Genomic DNA, 20,526 nt, shown 5'->3' with positions numbered 1-20,526 from the left:
CCAAAAAAGCATTGTTCACTTTACCAATTTCCTCAAAGATGGAAAGGACATGTGTGGTATCACGTATATATGCTGGCAATGCCATGGTGAGAGGCTTAATATGAAAGTCAATATATTTGGACGCTGGTTCTGTGATTGAACCTATCCCACTGATGATGGGTCTGCCAGGGGGTTGGCTTAGATTCTTGTGGATCTTTGGTAGCATATAAAAAGTAGATATCTTGGGGTTATTTGGCAGTAAAAAATCATACTCCTTCTTTGTAATCCATTCATTAAAAACAGCATTATCCAGCAAGGAAACCAGATCCGCTCTCACCTAATCCATAGATCCATAGATTCACTCTTTTGCAGGCTGATAGTTTTCGTCCTAGCACACTTATTTCAAACATCCCCTATGGGCAATTTCAAAGACTACGTAGAATCTGTGACTCTGATGTGGACTTCGAAGTGCAGGCCGAAGATATGTACAAACGTTTTCAGCGTAGAGGATATAAGAAGAAAGATCTTAATTCAGCTTTGGATAAAGCAAAGCATTAAACAGGAAAGATTTGTTTAAGAAATCACATCGACAACGTGCACCCAATAACAAGATCTTTTTCTCCACACAGTATGGCTCTATGGGGTTTAACATTAGACGAGTGACTCAAAAAAACCGGGACATACCACATAGTGACCCCAATTTGCGCCCAGTGTTTTCAGAGCCCCCTATGTTCTCCTTCAGGAGGGCACCAACTCTTAAAGACAAACTGATGAATAGTCATCTCCCTTCCTCTAGACCTTCGTCATGGCTTCAGAGACCTAAGGGCACATACAGTTGTGGCTCATGTAATCACTGTGTAAATGTGGCCCGCCAAAGTTCATTCATGGATGTGTTTACACAAAGAGTGTTTCATTGTAAGGACTTTGCTAATTGTAACACCACCTATGTTGTTTACAGACTTGAATGTGAGTGTGGGTGTTTCTATGTTGGACGGACTAAGCGAAGACTCAAAGAACGTCTTGCAGAGCACAAATACGCCATCAGAACTGTGAATCCTAACTACCCTATGGCCGTACATTTCAAAGAGGCTGGGCACATGAACTTGAATAATTTGAAGGCAATGGTCATCGAAGCAATCTCCAGGAATGCAAGGGGCGGCGACAGGCCTCAACGTCCTCCCCAAAGGGAAACCCGGTGGATTGTAAAACTTAGAGCCACTACTTTTCCAGGATTGAATGATGATGTGGATTTCTCACCCTTTTTGTGGGGCGTTTGGTAATCTTGATATATATTTGGTGGTGCTTTTCTGATGTTTGTTTTTGGATTTGTCATGGGTAATGTTTTTTGATATGTGTGTGAAAAGCAATGTTCAAGTGTAACAAATATTTTGTGCAATCTTTACTTGTGTGTGCATAGCAATGTTCAAGTGTAACACATATTTTGTGCAATCTTTACTTGTTTTTTACGATTAGTGTATTCTTTGTGAACAGCTCAGTGTGTTTGGCTGTAATGAAAATAATTAAATAAGTTTTAAGGTTGGGGGTGGGGCTTGGGTCATGTGACCATTCCCATACCTCTCTACCTGATAAATGCATTCACCTGTGTATGTTTGGCATGCCCTGATGAAAACTGTGTAGTTGAAATGCGTAGGCATGTAGCCATTGTTTCATTAAAGGCTTTTTATACATTTATCAGGAGTGCCTCATTTTTCTTTTTTCTTTATGCCATTATATTACAGGCCCATTTTTGAAGAGCACCCTGGATTGTTTATACATTATTTATATTTTTTGACCCAGAGAAGCATTCCTTTTTCTTTTTTCTAAAATGCAAGAAAAGGTTTGTACTCTAAAAATACAAACAAGAGAAAAAATGTACAAACGTGCGGAGAGCCGAAGCGTTTCAGCATTTGGACAGCGCCATGGGATTTTTAAAAAGGATTACTTGAAAACTTAATAAATCCGTAGGGTAGCATTTAAAAAACATTTAAAAATAGATGCATTTGTTTAAAGCAAAGCGTTTATTTAGCCTACTTACCAGGCTACGGGTGAAGCAGCCTTTTGCACCTTCTAACGTCTCATAATCGATCCTCATTTATATCCAAGAGACTCAATAATAATATTTTACATTTCAATCCTTTAATCTTTTTTATACAACAGTTCTTTCTGGTTCTCGAATCTGATTGGCTAAGAGGCGTGCAATTATGGCAAGCCGTTTTAACTTTTATTCATTCGTAGGATATGAATTTGTGATATCAACCATTCAATTTTCACTAGTTAAAATTGTAATTCTTGATATCAGATATTACATTTCTACTAGTAACAATGGCAATTCTTGATATCAACAATTACATTCCCACTAGTAACAATGTTAATTCTTGATATCAGCAATTTAATTCTTGATATCAACAATTCAATTCTTGATATCAACAATTCAATTCTTGATATCAACAATTCAATTCTTGATATCAACAATTAAGTTATTGATATCTGTAATTGTATTTTCACTAGTGAAATGTCACCATAGGTTGCCATTCAAATTCAATTGTTGATATCAAGAATTACATTTCCACTAGTAACAATGTTAATTCTTGATATCAACAATTCAATTCTTGATATCAACAATTCAATTCTTGATATCAACAATTCAATTGTTACTAGTTAAAATGTTAATTCTTGATATCAATAATTCGATTGTCACTAGTGACAATTTTAATTTCTGATATCATGAATGGGATTGTTACTAGTAAGAAAGCCATTTTAGATATCTGAAATGATATTGATATCAGAAATACAATTTCAGATAACAGAAATTAACATTGTTACTAGTGACAATCGAATTATTGATATCAAGAATTGACATTTTAACTAGTAACAATTGAATTCTTGATATCAAGAACTCGATTGTTGATATCAATAATTTAATTCTTGATATCAAGAATTGAATTGTTGATATCAAGAATTAACATTGTTACTAGTGGAAATGTAATTCTTAATATCAAGAATTGAATTTGAATGGTAGCCTATGGTGATATTTCACTAGTGAAAATACAATTACATATATCAAGAATTTAATTGTTGATATGAAGAATTGAATTGTTGATATGAAGAATTAAATTGTTGATATGAAGAATTAACATTGTTACTAGTGGAAATGTAATTGTTGATAACAAGAATTGCCATTGTTACTAGTAGAAATGTAATTTCTGATGTCAAGAATCAAAATTTTAACTAGTGAAAATTGAATTGTTGATATCAAGAACAGAACGAATAAAAGTTAAAACGGCTTGCCATAGTGCAATATTCTACTGATAAGCACAGTTACCGCTTCACCTTTCGTATCATTCCGCCACCTAGTGAATGGAGGTCCTCTAAACAGGCTCATCTCTCAATGGAAAAACTGCAGGCACACACACGGACACACACAACCGCACTGTTTTGAATCACTCTCCGTGTGTCTCATTAGTTCACCAGCTCGTAAATCAGTCTGCGAATCCCCAATCGGAAGTCATCATTCCGTCAAAGATCAGCGCTCCTGGATGTTACGTTAAAGTTAATGGGAGTAATGTCTTCGTGTGGATGATTAACACTTGGAAAGAGAAATGTAAACACTCATTTTTTTCTGTAGCTATATCTCTTATCAGAACGCGAAAACACCGTGGAACTGCAGGTAAGCACCGCAGCTTTTAAATGTGGACATTGATCATTTATTTAATCGCGACATGACTATTAACTCATTCACCCACCTGGATTTTTGTAATTTTAACAAAATTTTCACAAAATTCCTTGCAGGAAAAATCATTTTCTATAAATATATAAACATACAAATTATATCAAATTAAAGAACACACCCTCTGCTTTCTAACAAACAATAAACAAACAAACAAACAAAATGGGGAAAAAACGTTTCATTATATATTTACATTTTCTACTTAATTTAACCACTGAAATATGGATATTTCTCTTAAAAAATACAACATTTTGAGCAAAAAGCTTAAAAAATTGCGTTTTAGTAAAGGAATTTATGTTAGAGATCAGACTCAGAATGACTATCAAACATAAAGGCAGTTAAAATAAAACATAAACTCTTTTTAACTTCCGTTTTTGATAAATTCGATTTGGCGCCATCTGGTGGATAAAAGCGGTATTACACTTTCACTTTGAAATTCGTCCAAAAAGGCATATTTATTAGTTAAATATGAACTCATAAATGACGAGATAACTCGTCAATGGCGGGGAATGAGTTAAAACATGTTATGAGATATCGCCACTGGTATATTTATAAGCAGCATGCAAAAACATCTCTCTGACACTTATAAAAACAGTTTTATATAGTACTGACAAGAACGAAGTCTAATAATAACCGAGTGCTCGTATCGCGTTAAGATGAAATGGTAAACCAATAGTAACATTATAGAAGTATAGTTTTATTCACTTTTACCTCGCGCCAAAACAATAACAACACAAAAGACACTAAATATGAATAAGAAAACAAGTAATAGTTTTATCAAGACACCAAATACTGCTGATTTGATCTCATTTTGACCATCAAACACAAACAACGCCAACATGAGAGCCAGGGAATCCCTGTCAGAGATGTAGCCCAGAGAGGGCGGTGGTCAGCGGGGCGAGTGAACACTGACGTCCACTCATGATTTCCCAGATAGCAGTCAGTTCTGGGCCGATTCTGGCTTTTTTCCGCCAGTGTCGGCTGAAAGCCGGACAGATTTTTAGTGTATGCGCCAGAACTGGCCCAGATGAGGAAATAGTATACCAGTAATAAACACTATTTATAGCTGTTGGCCCGAGTGTAAGCATACTCAGCTGAAGTCCGGGTCTACTAAAGTAGCGTCTCAGTGTAATCGGGCCAAATCTGGCGTTGTGTAGTCGGACCGTCTACGTTGCATTGTGCCTGGACCGATTATGGTTTGATATGATACTGCCAAGATGTGTATGATGTCAGAAATTCAGTATGTGGCCCGATACCAGTGGAACTGACACATGCCGGTTGTAACGCTGTTTGGCGGCAATTTAAAAATGTTTATGCTTCAGACGGACAGTATACAGTACACGGCCCGATTCCGTGATGCGGCAATCAGCCCTCTAGCTGTTGAACGGCAACATCACCACTGCTGTTATGATTTGAATCAAGCAGAGCACAAAGCTGAGCTCCCGTTCGACACAGACACCATCATCAATAACTGGTAAGTCACTGATTTAGTTTTTATATGTTAAAAATGCATGATAACAATGAAAAGGAATTGTTTGCTACATATTCAAAACCGTGAATTTTCCTGCATGTTTAGCCAGCTATCACGTTAGCTTAAATATTGTTGTTAGTAAGCTGAATCCATTTAGAAAAATGTAAATAACCAGTCGTCGTTCACGTGCAGGTTAACAGGTTTTTAATAATCAAGCAGAGAATTCAGACACACGTTCGTATCTTCATAAAAAGGAGCAGTACACACAACCTTATATGAGCTAAAGTAGTTAAGAAGTTAAAGAGCATCCTGCTGAAAAATCCAGCATCAAACCAGCATGGGAATTATGATGGTCTTTGCTGGTGGTCACCAGCATAACAGCACCAAAACACAACATATGCTGTGGCCTGCTGGTATGACCAGCATGGGATGCTGGTGCTAATGCTGGTTTGGTGATGGTCCGGGTTTGAGGCTGTTTAGCTGGTGTTCACTAGCAAACCAGCACCAAAACACAACATATGCTGGTCTTGCTGGTATGCTGTTTTTTCAGAAGGGCACATTTTTCAGATTCACGAATTTACACACCCTTTGATGTGTAAGTGTTAGAGACATGTGAACGATGTGCAAATGTACAAAACCCTACACTGTAAAAAATTTGCTGTAATTATGCAGCTGGTTGCCAGTAACTTACTGTAGAAGTTAAAGACTGAAAATGTTTCATGTTAATTTAACTTTGAACAAACTGTTGCCAGTAAATAACATAAATGTAAAATCTACAGTAAGTTACTGGCAGCTAGTTGGCAGTAACACCCAGTAATACTGTAATTTCTACAGAAATTTTTTACAGTGTAAGTAAACAATGACGCCAGTTATCTTCTTCAACTTAAATCTCTTTTCTTGAACTACAACAAACACACAACAGTTAACTTCTATGGATTGCACACAACTTTTCTTAAATTAGCACACAAAAAATAGCATGCATCACCTCTTTGATATAAGCAATCAACTACTGTATGACCTGTGTCCTGTATGAAACTATGACCAACTATTAAGACTATAAATCTGTTTCAGGTTAACTGGTTGGGGCTTATTGGCGGGACAGATGTACGAGACTGCACATGGCATATATTGAAGAGGGCGACCGACAACTCCCTGGCTTAAAACCTCAACTGGATGAAAAAGACTTTATTTGCCACCCTCAAACTCAGAGAGGTAGTGATTGGTAAATATATCTGATATTAAGCTCTTTAAAGATAACGCGTCTTTTCTTTTTCTTTTTTTGATTTGTTTTTATCTGTACGCTGTTTTGTTGTGATATTACACTGAGCTTATGTTAAAATCCGCTGTGGATCTCTTTTATTTATCGAGTAAAATATAATAAATTAATTTGATTCATTAAGCTCAGTAATGTTATTTTTAGGGAAGCGAGCAAATGATACTTATTTGATTTGATTTGTTTCAATATAAGATTTTTTTTTTTTTTTCTTAAGTGTGTTTGTGTGTGTGTGTGTGTGTGTGTGTGTGTGTGTGTGTGTGTGTGTGTGTGCATGTGTGTGTGTATGGTTTGCTCTCATATTTACCTTACCCTAATTACTATCATTATTGTGTATCAGATATGTCTAGTAGGTTTTACTTCTATTTTTGTTTTTTAAACTGTAATCAATGGGCAAAGGTCTTCATGTAATTCACCTAAATATTCGTAGTTTAGTTCCTAAAATAGATCAACTAAGGGCATGGCTTGTTTATAATAATCCCAATGTCATAACATTATCTGAAACCTGGTTAAATGAAAATATAGCAGACTCCAATGTTAAGTTGGACAATTTCATCTTATATAGGTTGGATAGGGGAACTAAGGGAGGTGGAGTTGCCACTTACATTTCATCAAATTTGAAATCTCAATTAATTATTCCTACAGTGAAACCTGAACTTTTTGAAGGCATCTTTGTTAAGATCATTCTTCATGCTAATAAACAATTAATAATTGGTAATATATATCGCCCACCAACATCTCCTAAGATTGAGTCTATCAAGAATATCTTAGCTACTGTCTCATCATTTGGTGACTCAGTGGAAATTGTGCTTTTGGGGGATTTCAATTTAAATTGGACGGATCCTTGTACTCTCACTGAACGTAATATGTTTAATGGTTTAAATTTTACACAAATTATTAAAGAGCCCACAAGGATCAGTACAAGTTGTAAATCTCTTTTGGACTGGATATTAGTCACCCACCCCAACAGAATATTAAATTCAGGTGTTCTTTCAGATTGTTTCAGTGACCACTCTATTATATATTGCATTTGGAAAATCTCAACTCCTCATCTTTCCCCTAAATTTATTAGGATTCGTGATAGGAAATCATTTAATAGTGATTTATTTAAAAATGATGTGAGAAGGTTAAACTGGAATAGACTTAGCCTTATTCCAGATGTGGAAACTGCATGGACTTTTTTCTATACAGAGTTTATGCGTGTTATTGATAAGCATGCCCCATGGACAACTATTAAGGTTAAAGGTCATCATTTACCTTGGATAAATGGAGATCTTATTAACCTGTTTAAGCAGAGGGATAGGGCTTGGAATAAACACAAAAGTACAAAACTTACTAGTGATTGGGAGGAATACAAACGGCTAAGAAATACGTGCACCACCAAAACCAGAAATTCAAAAGCTAATTATTATAGAAATAGTTTGGGTGATGACTTCAGAAATCCTAGACAATTCTGGAAAAAGATGAATGACTTACTTGGCAAATCTAACAGCATTACGAGTAATATGACAATTAATAATGAAATTGTTAATGATCCAGTAAGAATTTCTAATGCATTTAGTCAGCATTTTTCCCAGACACCGCAGGTAGAGTCATCATCTTTTTGCCCAGAGTTGACTGTTAATTATCAGCCCTATGATGGCTCTTTCACATTTAGACAGGTTACATCAGATGATGTTCAGTTGGCCATTAGCAAGCTGTCTTGTAGCAATGGACCTGGTCTTGACGGCATTGAGGCTATCTTCATTAAACTTTCTTCAGATGTGTTATCCTCTCCATTGGCTGTGTTGTTTAATTTATCATTTCTAACCCATGAAGTGCCTCTGGCATGGAAGTGTACAAAAGTTATTCCGTTACATAAAGGAGGGGATACTTTAAACATGAACAATTATAGACCTATTTCAATTATTAATAGTATTGTAAAAATTTTTGAGAAAATTATCTTTGATCAATTATCTAACCATCTTTCTCATTATAACTTATTGTCTCAATGCCAGTCAGGTTTCAGGAAACACTTTTCAACTTCCACTGCTATTGTGAAATTTACAAATGATATTTTTTCTAGTTTAGATAATAATATGTGGACTGGTGCCATTTTTTTAGATCTTACGAAAGCATTTGATTTAGTTGATCATTATTTGCTTTTGGATAAGCTATATTCAATTGGCCTTTCTCGTTCATCTCTTCTTTGGTTTAATTCATATCTTCATCATCGTCGCCAGTGTGTGTCCTTTGGGGGCAGTCAGTCGAACTTAATAGGTGCAGATAAAGGTATACCTCAGGGTTCGTCGCTTGGACCTTTGTTATTTTCCATTTTTATTAATGATTTGCCTCTCTGCTGTTCAGAATGTGACATTCATCTTTATGCAGATGATACAATTATATATTGCTCCAAATCAAATACTACAGACTTAAATTATTCTTTACAACACGATTTTGACTCAGTACAGCAGTGGTTGTCTTTTAATAAACTCCTGTTGAATAAAACAAAATCTTATTGTATGCTTTTCCAGAAGAAACCTAAGAAAGATAGAAGTAAGCTTAATCTGCATTTTCTGGATCTTTCTCCCCTAGAGACAACCGAGAAATTTAAATATCTCGGTGTTTGGTTAGAACCTGATCTTTCGTTCAAAGCTCATATTTCTGCACTTACCAATAATCTTAACTTTCGTCTTAAAACATTATATCAATCGATAGATTGTTTTAATTATCAAGTTAGGAGAAGAATAGTCTCTCAATTGCTTTTACCTATTTTGGACTATGCAGATGTTATATATGCTAATACAACTGCTACCAACTTACACCCTCTTGATGTGGTATATAACAGCTTGTGCAGATTTGTGCTTCGTTGCCCCTATAGGACACATCACTGTGTGATGTATGAACAGTTGTCCTGGCTTGCACCCTCAGCCAGAAGACAATATCATTGGTTTCAGTTCATTTTTAAATGTATCTACTTTCAATATCCATATTATTTATCGCAATATTTAGTGCCTTACAGTTCACAATATGGCCTTCGTCATAATGAACAGCTCTTTTTTATTGTCCCTAGAATTAAGAGAGAAATTGGTAAATATGCATTTTGTGTTAGAGCTCCTCATGATTGGAACACACTTCCTGAATTCATTCGCTCGCTTACGTCTCTTTCTCGGTTCCGCACTGCTTTGTTAACATACTTCCAGAATTCCTGTCAATGTTTCTAGTTTCTTAGATTTAGCATTGATATGTGTTATGTTATGTATCTGTGTATGTATGCACATTTATAGCAATGGGAACTTCTTAGGAATATCTGGGATTATTGTGTTATGTAAATTGTTTCTTTGGCTGTTTGGAGACATATTCCATGTGATGGGGATGGGGGTGGGGATATTGAGAGCGCGTGTGTGTGTGTGTGTGTGTTTTGTATTCTATTTTTTTTTTTTTTTTTTTTTTACTTTGAGTCTATTATAATTGTATTTACTGTCAAGTATACTTCGCTTGTACTTGTTGTTTGTTCATGATCCTGAGGACCCCCATGAAAACGAGATGTTGCATCTCATGGGGTTGATCCTCTAATAAATGTCAAATAAATAAATAAATAAATATCTGTTAATTATTTGTTAATAAAAATTTGACATTTCTTTTTAATATGCTCATTAAATGTTAAAGATTTCACAATGACAATATGGATTACTTATTTTAAAGATGCAGTTCGGAGAAGGTCCCTTACAGTTGTGGAGGGGACAATAAAGAGGTGGCTCGATCGAGGGGGTGGGTGCAAGAGACAACTTTAGCAAAAGAAAAGCAGTTAGTGTTAGCGCCTGTGTTTGAGTCTGCAAAGGAGAATGTTTTGTGCTGAAAAAGAGTGATGGTGTTTTGGTTAAATGTGCTTAACTTGTTTTAATTACTTGGCTTGTGTGTGAGAGGTGTGTGTGCGTGTGGGTTGGTATATGTGGTTTATGGGGAATAGTGTATAATGACATGTTTAATATGCTATAAACATGCTTTACAGGGACACAATACTAAGTGGTACTTTTTCAGATTAAAGACTTCCAACAGATTTTTGTTATGGTTGGGCTTAGGGACTGGGGTAAGTTAAGGCAATAGAATATACAGTTTGTACAGTATAAAATGCATTGTGTCTATGGAATTGTCCCAGTAAACCACATATGCCAATGTGTGTAAATGTTAATTAATTTGTTTTACATGTTGTCTCGCTGTAATTGCTTAAGGGGATAATTCACCCCAAAATTGCAATTTTATCATAAATCACTTCCCCTCTGTCGTTCTAAACCAACAAGTGCTTAGATTGTCTTTAGAACACGTTTTTAGATATTTTTGATGAAAACTGGGAGGCTCTGTCCGTCCCATTGATTTTAGTAAGTTTTACAATCCATTTAACACAAAAGAATGAAAGACATTGCCAAAAAGTTCAGTGTTCCATCAGTATTTCAATGAAAATTTTTTTCAACAGTTTGTTCTTTTCCTTGGTCGTTCAGGGCCTGTTAACGACCAGACTACGGCGCATCCTGCTGACGTCACCTGCTGACGTAGTTCCCAGCGTACAGACAGAATAGGCTGCCAAGTAATTTGTACATTTATTTGGGCTGTTTAAGTATTGTTACAATGTTTGCATTATGCTTTAAAAAAAGCGTAGAAAAACAAAAAAAAAAACATTGGTAACCACATCAGCAAGTGACGAGAGCTGCAGGTGATGTCAGCAGCATCGCTGTAGTCTGGTCTTGAATACACTTTCAACGACTAAGGAGGGGAACAAATTGTTGAAATCGTTCGTTTTATTTTCTTTGTGCACAAAGTGTTCTTGTCACTTCATAATATTATTATTAAACTACTAATGGAAAATGGACCTCTTTGGCGATGTCCTTCACTCCTTCCTGGGAAACGGACTGCGAGACCAACCCAAGTCAACGGGACAGACAAAAGCCTCCCGGCTTTCATAAAAAAATTATAAAAATGTATTCTGAAGACAATCAGAGCACCCGGTGGTCTAGAACGACACAGGGGTAAGTGATCCATGAGAAAACTACAACTTTAAGGGTGAACTATCCCCTTAAAAATGTTTATAAAGTGGGTTATGTGCTTGTAAAATGTGTTGTGTAAGAGATATATGTCTGTTTGTATTTGTTGGGTTTTTGTAAAGTGTACTGAATTTGTTAAGAATTAATATGTTCAAAATTACGGTTAATTGTGGGTACATGTTAAAACATGTTCATATTTATGTATTTGTTAACTGTTAATTCACATTAATGTGATGTGTGTATTTTTTTAATAAAAGGCTCTTAATCTTCTTAAATGGGTGTATTTTTCTTGAAAAATAAAAAATATACAATATTTACCAGTTTCTGGGCCACATCTGGCCCAGGGACCATGCAGATGTTGTCAGCCACATAAAACAAAGGGTCTGGGCCAGACCTGGGCCAAATAAGCAATTTAAGTCACTTTACAGTGTGCTAGCCAGACCTGGGCCAAATAAACAATTTAGGTCACTTTACAGTGTGCTGACCAAATCTGGGCCAAGTCAGTATGTAAGATCTATTTTACTGGGTGTGGGCCACAACTGGCCCAGATTTAATAGTTTGATCCAATTTTTAGTGTGTAGGCCAGTTTTGGGCCGGGGACCCAGCCAGAACTGGGCCAGAACTCAAGCAAATATGTGGCCCAGTGATGGGCCAGCCAGATTTTGCTATCTGGGTTGGTTCTCATACGTACCGAATCTCACTAAGCAAACGTTCAAACAGGCGCTATCTTTACTAATCGACTGTAGATTTAAATATAATACATATATATTCTCGACTGAACTAATCTTAAAATTACACTTTGTGACCAAGAAACGTTAATATAAAGAAACGCCTATCCGTCCATTGAGTTATTATGAGATTCAAAGCAGCCAAAAGTGTTACCTGTCATTCTGGCCGTCCTCACAGTGCGTTTTATTAACTAAGTATGCATACGCACGTATAGTGAATTAAGCAGAATAGTTTTTATGAATATAAATTAAAAAAACGTACGCAATATTAGTGAATTATATAAATATGACAACATAGACTAACAGGCTGTGAGTCATGACAATGTGCATCGTGGCAACTTCAACTCGTAAGTTATGTTATGTGACCTTTAACTTAGAGTTTTGTCAATTCATGATATAGAGCAATATCACACGACTCTGAGAGAGATATTGCTTTTATACAACAGTTCAACCGCACACGTTTGAAAAAAGAAAACTAGAAAACAACAGAGTTACTTAAAAAGCCTCTATGTTTGGGAACTTCTTTCTTTCGCCACAGATTTGAAGCTCAGAATGACAGGTAAACCTTTCAGCTCTTTGGAATGTGACAATAACTCGATTGACTGAATAGCAGTTTCTTAATATTACCGTTTCTTGGTCACAAAGTGTAGTTTTAAGATTAGTTCAGTCAAGAATATATATGTATAATATTGAAATCTGCAGTCGATTAGTAGAGATAGCGTCTATTTGAACCTTTGCTTAGAAAGATTCGGTACGTCAGTGTTTGCTCACCCCGCTGATCACTATCTGGGATACTGGGATCTGACAGGGATTCCCTGGCTCTGATGTAGGCCTATCGGTGTTCAAAAATGAGATTAAACCCGGAGTATTTGGTGTCATGAAACTATTACATGTTTTTTATTCATGTTTAGGGTCTTTTGTTTTGTTATTGTTTTGGCGCAAGGTAAAAGTTAATAAAACTATATTTATATACTGTTGCTTTTCCATTTAATCTTAACGCAGGACGAGCATTTGCTTTATTACTGGACTTTATTTTTCTCAGTACCACATAAACAGATTAATTAAGTGTTTTATATTTAGGGGTCAAGCCCAGAATGGGCGAGACCCCTATTGGGATTGTTAGTTTTCTTATTATTATTATTATTATTATTATTATCTATTATTCTTCTTCTTCCGCCATTGCGTCTATGGCAGCCCATAGAACCGTACATAGGAAAGTTATGAAATTTGGCACATTCATAGAGGACATTCCAAATAGTCACCACACCAAATTTGGAGTGTCTATGTCAAACCCAATAGCGCCACCAACAGTCCAAATTTTCACTTACATTTTTGGTTATAACTGCTGACCCGTACGTCATAGAAACGCAATTCTTGTTTCTTCTGATTCCTTGGCTCATGCCGATTCGATTGCACCATATGACATCATTTCCGTTATGCTAATTATTTCGATATTTTGGATTGGTTGTAAAACCTACTTTTTCTAACTCGTCCTAGAGCTTTTGTCCAATTTGCTTAAAGAATGGGTGTGTAGCATCTATAGACACTCATGGCAAAAAGTTATGGAATTCGTGTTGATTCACCAATCCGTTACCGTATAACGCGTCAATGAATTTTACGTAGAACGCGAAAAAATGGATTTGAGGCTGTATCTTCACCAAAGTTAAGCGTATTCATATGAAACTTGGTAGTTTTGATGGCAGTCATGACCTGAGGGTGCGTGCCCAGTTTTGTCACAGCGCCACCTAGTGTTCACGAGATTTGAAAAATGGCTATTTTTGCTTATAACTACTGCAAACTTGAGTCTAAAATTATAAAAGTGCTATTGTTAGATTCCTTGAGGCATGCCGAGTCAAACGATACCAAAAGGTTTTCGGTCTGCCATTTTGGGGGTCGGCCATTTTGAATTTTAACTTTTTTTGTAGGAAAGTTATGAAATTTGGCACACTCAAAGAGGACATTCCAAATAGTCCCCACACCAAATTTGGAGTGTCTATGTCAAACCCGATAGCGCCACCAACAGTCCAAATTTTCACTTACATTTTTGGTTACAACTGCTGACCTGTACGTCATAGAAATGCAATTCTTGTTTCTTCTGATTCCTTGGCTCATGCCAATTCGATTGCACCATATGACATCATTTTCGTCATGCTAATTATTTCGATATTTTGAATTGTTTGTAAAACCTACTTTTTCGAACTCGTCCTAGAGCTTTTGTCCAATTTGCGTAAAGAATGGGTGTGTAGCATCTAGAGACACTCATGGCAAAAAGTTATGGAATTCATGTCGATTCGCCAATCCGTTTCCGTACACCACGTCAACGAATTTTACGCAGATTGGGAACAAATGGATTTGAGGCAGTATCTTCGCCAAAGTTAAACATATTCACATGAGATTTGGTAGTTTTGATGGCAGTCATGACCTGAGGGTGCGTGCACAGTTTCGGTACAGCGCCACCTAGTATGAGCATGTTGATGAGCATGCCGCAATGGATTTGCGGCTATATCTTCGCAAAAGTTCTGCACATTGGCAGTGGTTCAGTGGTTCAGGGGTTAGTGGTGGTTGTCTACAAATCGGAAGGTTGGTGGTTCAAACCCCAGCCCCACCTGACCAAGTGGCAAGATGTCCATGAGTTATATGTCATAACAGTCATTGAAAAGTGAATTTTTTTTTGCTTATAACTACTGCAAAATTGAGTCTAAATTCATGAAAGCTATTGTTAGATTCCTTGAGGCATGCCGAGTCAAATGATATCAAAACGTTTTCTGTCTGCCATTTTCAATAACAAAGCATACCAACTTTTTCAAAACTCCTCCAACAGCGTTCGTTTGATTGGCTTGGATTTGGTACACACAATCTAGGCTCTAGACAAAAAGTTTTTGTCAGTTGTTGTATAGCACATCAACAAATATAATGGTGAGCACGAAAATGGATTTGAGGCTATATCTTCGCAAAGGTTTTGCACATTGATGTGTGTATTGGCAGTGGTTCAGTGGTTAGTGTAGGTTGTCCACAAATCGGAAGGTTGGTGGTTCAAACCCCAGCTCCACCTGACCAAGTGATGAGGTGTCCATGAGTGAGACATCTAACTCCAAATGTTCCCGATGAGCTGGATGGCTCTTGTGTGGCTGACACTGTATGAATAGGTGAATGTTTTACAACTTGTAAATGTCATGAACTGAGGGTGTATGGAATGTTTTGTTACAGCACCACCTAGTTCATCAGTGACATTTTTTGAAAGCCCTTGTAAACTTTTCAGTGCCCCCTACTGGTTAAGGGTTTTGAGGCTTTATCTCCAGATCACTTTATCGTATGTACACCAAATTTGGATTTGTCATCACAATCATGACCTGAGGCACCATATTGTTTCGGTGCAGTGCCCCCAGTGGTCAAGTCATTTGAGGCTATATTTCAACATTGCTTAATCATATGTATATCAAATTTTGTGGGTGTCATCACAATCATGACCCAAGGCATCATCTATTGTTTCGGTGCAGTGCCACCTAGTGGTCAAGTCATTTGAGGCCATATCTCCACATTGCTTAATCATATGTACACAAAATTTGGTGGGTGTCATCACAATCATGACCTGATGCACAATCTATTGTTTCGGTGCAGTGCCTCCTAGTGGTCAAGTCATTTGAGGCTATATATCAACATTGCTTAATTGTATGTATATCAAATTTGGTGGGTGTCATCACAATCATGACCTGAGGCACCATCTGTTGTTTCGGGGCAGTGCCCCCTCGTGGTCAAGTCATTTGAGGCTGTATCTCAACATTGCTTAATCGTATGTATATCAAATTTGGTGGATGTCATCACAATCATGACCTGAGGAACCATCTATTGTTTCGATGCAGTGCCCCCTAGTGGTCAAGTCATTTGAGGCTATATCTCCACATTGCTTAATCGTATGTACACCAAATTTGGTGGGTGTCTTCACAATCGTGACCTGAGGCACCATCTATTGTTTTAGTGCAGTGCCCCCTAGTGGTCAAGTCATTTGAGGCTATGTCTCAACATTGCTTAATCATATGTATATTAAATTTGGTGGGTGTCATCACAAACGTGACCTGAGGCAAAACCCATTGTTTCTACACAGCACTCAAGATTTGAAAAATGGCTATATTTGCCTTAATCTACTGAAAACTTCTTAAATCTTAAATCATGACGGTCATCAACCAATACTTCATTCGGTGCCCTTTTTAGCTTGACCCCGGCATCGCTGCTTGCAGCTATATTTTAACCAGTTTTTATAAGTCAGAGAGAGTCTGCGCGAGTGATATCAGTGATGATCTCTCACAATGTGTTTTAATAGTCACGTCACACTAAAATAAATGAACAAGTGTCCATGTAAGTATACCTTAACTGCTTCCAAGCGGTGTTTTTGCGTCCTCTAAACTGGATCACTCCTGAGTTTTCATTGCTTTATTCCACGTGTATGTTAGTCCACACGATGTGACATTACAGTATATTAAGTTTATTCCCGTCAAAGATCAGCGCTCTTGGATGTAGAGATAATTACTTCCGATTGGAATTCACAGATTGATTTACGAACTAGGGAACATTTAAGACACAACACAAACAAATGTTTAAAAACAGCACGTGTGTGTGTGTGTGTGACCAGTCAAAGATGAGTGTATGACACTCATACTAAAATGACAAGTAGGTGGCGGAATGATACAAACGGTGAAGCGGTTACTTTTATGTTATCAGTAGAATAATCGCATGTCTGAGAAGAGCTCTTAGCCAATCAGATTTGAGAACCAGAAAGAACTATTGTATAATAATGTTTATACAACGGGTCTGTTGAATGCTGTATTCTGATTGGCTGAGAAATGTTCCGTGGGTATGCATTAATTTCTGATAACCGCACACCTAACTTGTCAAATGTCTTAAAAATAGGCACCAGAGCAATGTTTGTGGTAACCGTGGTATAAGAGGAATAATTGAGTCCGGTCCTTTGAATTATAAGAAAATAAACCTTGGGTGTGTATTATTTTCTTATAATTCAATGTCGTCAATTATTCCTTACATATTTCATGGTTTTACTGTAAATTCTCTTTGTATGTAACACTTCTGTTAATATATAAGTTTATCTTCTTTATAAGGGCCTTTTAAATGTAATCTGCAAAGGCATGTCTGGTTTAATGTGACACCAACAGAGAGTCATTGACTGACAGTCACTGTTGAGTCTCTTACACTATGATGAACAACATTATATAAAGATGATTCTCATCAACTTTTATAAGAATTTACATCATACAAACACACACAAGTTTAATCTTATTGGTTTAAGGATTTTCTTACTGTAATATCTTGAGTTTACAGTTTGTATTCTTCAGTCCATCAGAGAGAAGCTTCACTCCTGAATCCTGCAGATTATTGTCACTCAGGTTCAGTTCTGTCAGACTTGAGGAGTTTGAGATGAGAACTGAACTCAATGATGAACAATTTTTCTCTGTCAAATTACATCGACTCAGACTGAGAGAGAAATAACAAGATAACAGTGTGTTAAACTACAACTTTTACTATCACTCACAGTCAGATATAAAGAAAACAAGTGTAAATGAATGTAGAATAAGAATCAGTTGTGTGTGAATGAAGATGAGAAACATCAGATCAGTTCAGTCAAATGAACACAAGATGACTTTTATACTCATACAGTCAAACAAAGTCATTCAGTGTGAAATCAGACAGAATTAAAGAAACATGTTTCTCTTCAGACTCTCATTATCTTCACACTTTGTGTTAGGCATAAAAAAAATAAGTTTGGTTCTGGTTGGTTGTCAGTTTAGGTGATGGGTCGGTAGGGATTTTATTTTATTTTTATCTTTTTTCAGTGGCAGCAAGGGATAGGTAGGAAATTGTTACATTTTTAAATTGAATAGCGGATATATGAGGTGACTTTGGCTATATTGCGTGTTTGTCTCACGCAGCGCAGCACGTCTCCACGGATTATCTCTTTTGTCATAATCAGGATTTGACATTAACTTTTTTGCTCACCAGCCAAAGTGGCTAGTTTTTCAAAGTTACTAGCCACTCAGCATTTTCACTGGCCAAATTTTTGTTGCTGGTAAAATCAATTTTATATGATTAAACTTGACTTTGGCATCCTAAAATGACTTTAATTCGAGCAAATTTACTTGCTAAATTAGATGCAGACTGAATTTCAAATGCAGTCTGACTACCCAAATTAAGACAACATTTATTAGCTGGTATATAGCTGGTATATCAGTATAGATCATATCATATATATTTAGGTGCATGAAAAACATGCTAGTAAGTAAGGCATAAATAGATTAACTTTGAATGAATATATTAAAAGTAGAGCAGGGGTGTAGAAGAAACACTTTCTTAACTGAAAAGATAAACACAAAACCCATCGACAACCACTTTAAATATTTATTAACAACAGCAGTAAATACTGTCAAGAAATGTACATCAATTTTACTGTCAGCTAGTTTATGCATTTGTATTTTATAAGCTTGATCATGGTTACTGATAAAAGTGATTTAAGACTTTTTAATGACAAATGTTGAGAGGGCATTATTGTAACATTAAAATGATGCGCAAACCTCTCAGCTGGCGGGTTTTCTTTGATTTCGTGTGCATTCAGGTATGCGCTGAATTTCTCTTCGCTCTTGCCCTGAGAGTTTGCACGCAATTTATATCTAATCAATCACTTCAATGCAATTGTTTTATCTTTCCCGAAGTGTGTATGCGCTCAGACTGCGTCCTCTTGTGCATTCGCAAATCCATCAGCTCTTGCGCGCTCTCTGGAAGGTGACGCTTTGGTCCGCAACGCCCCGCTGATCACGTGCGCGTCTCTCAACAAACGGTCTCTTTGCGTTGGGTGCAGAGTGCTCATGGAAGTTGTCACATTGCGTATTGTTTATCATTTCGCATAACTTTTAAGAAAACTACAGTTAAAAAATTATATTCAACCTGGCAAAGTGGCTAGTGGGATTGGCCTACCCAGTCTCACAAAGTTTCGTGATATAGTCACGTATTTTTTTGATTCTTTTTTCGTGCTATTATCACGAAATTTCGTGTTTTTTCGTAGTCGTATAACGAATTCCTGTTTTCGTGTGATTATCACGTATTGGTTACTCGACTGTTTTTTCCTATTTTTAAACCATTGTCGCTTCGGTTTAGGGTTAGATTTGGTGCTTGCATTAGAATGTCACTTAATATATTGATCTATACTATTTTTCCTGATTTATTTTTTTATATGTCGCCTGGCGTTAGGGTTAGAGTTGGGTTTGGTTAGGGATGTCATTTTATGTAAATCTAACCCTAAACCGAAGCGACAATGGTAAGAAAATAGGACAAAACAGTCGAGTAACCAATACGTGATAATCACACGAAAACAGGAATTCGTTATACGACTACGAAAAAACACGAAATTTCGTGATAATAGCACGAAAAAAGAATCAAAAAAATACGTGACTATATAACGAAATTTCGTGAGACTGGGCTGGATTGGCTGTCTTACCCGCCACGGCCGAAATCTACCCGCATTTGGCGGGTGTTAATGTCAAGCCCTGGTCATAATACCATAAATTCAAATATTATAATTCACTTTCTGACTGCAAAAATGAGCCTTGGTTTGTCCTCTCTGGAAGAGAAAAGACCACTTGCATATCGTTGTTCAGTCTCGGCGGGCGCAAAAGATTACGTTGCTGTGCACGAAAAAGCATCTCGAATGCACACCAAAAGTTACCAGTGCTTTTGTAAGTGACGACAACGATGTGTGAACGATTGTGTTAACGACCGTATAGCTGCCTTGTTTTTAGCATTGGTAGAGGACGTTGCATCGCGTGCTTTACAAAAACGGTGCTGTACTTAAAGGTAAATTATAGTTTGCCTCAAAGTTTTTGTGTATTTATTTAATGTGTATTATTTCTTCCCCAAGCTCATAAAATAAATTTGGGTCGCACATAAATTGGCAGGGTCGGTCGGAAACCGGAACCAAACAAATTTTTTCTTATGTCTTATTTGAGATCTAAAACTAAAGTCTACTAGACATTTCGTGCAGATTGAAATATTAAAGTTAATATCCGGCCAAATAACATTTTCCCCTACACACCTGATGACATCATCATCACAAACATGTTACAAATGTTATAACATGATGTGTTTTGTCTGTAACATGAAGCACTTCAGGTCACGATCTTCCTTTAATATCAACAAAAAGTCAATAGAGTTTAATAATCCTTGTGGAAATGATGAATTATAGATTTAATTTCTATAAGAAGTTTAACATTGTCAAATGATTCTCACAATGCAAATAATATTGAACCTTACACAACTTAAATGTTCATATC

General features: G+C 36.6%; 1 protein-coding gene across 14 annotated transcripts in view; it reads right to left on the bottom strand.

Moving 5' to 3' along the window:
* LOC129445802 (NLR family CARD domain-containing protein 3) overlaps nt 1-20,526 on the bottom strand; it is a 114,234-nt gene that overhangs the window by 83,125 nt on the left and 10,583 nt on the right. The gene's annotated exons all lie outside the window — the stretch shown is intronic.

The sequence above is a fragment of the Misgurnus anguillicaudatus genome, chromosome 12 (assembly GCF_027580225.2).
Source record: "Misgurnus anguillicaudatus chromosome 12, ASM2758022v2, whole genome shotgun sequence".
NCBI lineage: Eukaryota > Metazoa > Chordata > Actinopteri > Cypriniformes > Cobitidae > Misgurnus > Misgurnus anguillicaudatus.
The sequence above is the reverse complement of the archived record's forward strand: the minus strand, read 5'-3'. Positions and strand labels throughout refer to the sequence as shown.